The 1,698-nt window shown below is 37.2% G+C and overlaps 1 non-coding gene across 1 annotated transcript; it reads left to right on the forward strand.

Annotated features, from left to right (window-relative positions):
• The first annotated feature begins 1,082 nt into the window (after window positions 1-1,082).
• On the forward strand, window positions 1,083-1,189 carry LOC125393006 (U6 spliceosomal RNA). Its single transcript, XR_007229672.1, has one exon. It is a non-coding gene; the product is annotated as a U6 spliceosomal RNA (small nuclear RNA).
• Window positions 1,190-1,698: the final 509 nt, after the last annotated feature.

Consider the following 1,698-nt stretch of genomic DNA (forward strand, 5'->3'; position numbering starts at 1 on the left):
CACACTTTCCTATCTGTTTACTTTTCTCATCCTTATTTTCTGAATGTTTTTCTCTATTTAGATACCTTACTATGCAGCACAAGCTTGCCTTAGACTCACTTCGTATCCCATCCAAGAATGTATTATTTGAGGAATGCCTCAAACTCATGGCAAGCTACCTGCCTTAGCTGTAAATAGACTGAGTATTCATTTCCTGGCTACGCAGACCCAAATAATGACACAGAAACTATTAATTACAACACTGTCTGGCCTATTCGCTCAGGTTTCTTATGAACTGACTCTTGTATCTTAAATTAACCCATTTCTATTATTTTATATATTACCACGAATCTCATGGTTCGTTACCTCTTCCTTCTTGGGCAGTTACGTGGTGTCTGCCTGGCTCCACCTTCTTTCTCCTTGTATTCAGTTTAGTTTTTCTGCCTAACTCTATTCTTCCCTGCCATAAGCCAAAGCAGCTTCTTTATTAACCAATGGTAATTAAACATATTCACAGTATACAGAAGTGAATCCCAAATCAATCCTGTAATTCCACACAATTGGTGGGGTTACAGGAACACATCACCATGTGTGATGCATCAAACATACTTTTTTTCCTGTATGTGAATCTTTGGTAAATTCCCCATTGTTGATACCTCCAAACATATTTTTTCACACTTAAGTAACACTGGTAACTATTGTTACAAGAGTCTCAGTCTATAGAGAATTCTATGCTCAAAGAAATATTCTTGAGCAAAAGAAAAAAAAACCCTTTAAGGGTATAGTCAATTGAATGAGAATGGCCTTCATAGGCTCATTTGTTTAAAAACTTGGTCTCCAGTTGATGTAACTGCTTGCAAAGACTTAGGAAGTCTGGCCCTGTTGGAGGATGTGGGTCCAAGGGCCAGACTTTCAGGTTGTGAAAGACTGTGCCATTCTCAGTAGAACTTTCTGACTTCAAATTGTGAAGCAAGATGTGACTTTTTGTTTTTGCTTTTCTTTTAAGAGAAATAAAGTACATGAAGTTGAGAGAGGGCATGTGGGTAGTGGGAGGATTTAGAAGTTGGGGGAAGAAAAATAATATGATGAAAATATACTATACAGTGCTCGCTTCAGCAGCACATATACTAAAATTGGAACGATACAGAGAAGATTAACATGGCCCCTACGCAAGGATGACATGCAAATTTGTGAAGCGTTCCATGTTTTTCCATATAATAATAAAAACACAAAACATACAGATTAAAGAAAGAATATTAAGAGCTGCAAAGAAAAAAAGTCAAGTAACTTATAAAGGTAAACCTATCAGACTTACACCGGACTTCTCTACGGAAACCATGAAAGCCAGAAGGTCCTGGCTAGAGGTACTGCCGAAACTAAGAGAGCATGGATGCAAACCCAGACTACTATACCCAGTCAAGCTATCGTTCACTATCAATGGAGAAAACAAAATATTCCAAGATAAGAACAAATTTAAACAATTCGTAGCCACAAACCCAGCCTTACTGAAAGTAATAGAAGGAAAATCGCAACCCAAGGAATCCAACATTGCCAACATTACCTACAATAACTCAGACATCTAGCGACCCTTCACGAGCTTAACTCAAAAAAGGGACACATACAAACTCTATTAAACAAATAAACAAAAAATAATAATAACCGGAGTCAACAACCACTGGTCATTAATATCACTTAATATTAATGGACATAATTCACCGA

This window comes from Myodes glareolus, chromosome 2 (assembly GCF_982192425.1).
Source record: "Myodes glareolus chromosome 2, mMyoGla1.1, whole genome shotgun sequence".
In the NCBI taxonomy this organism is placed as follows: domain Eukaryota; kingdom Metazoa; phylum Chordata; class Mammalia; order Rodentia; family Cricetidae; genus Myodes; species Myodes glareolus.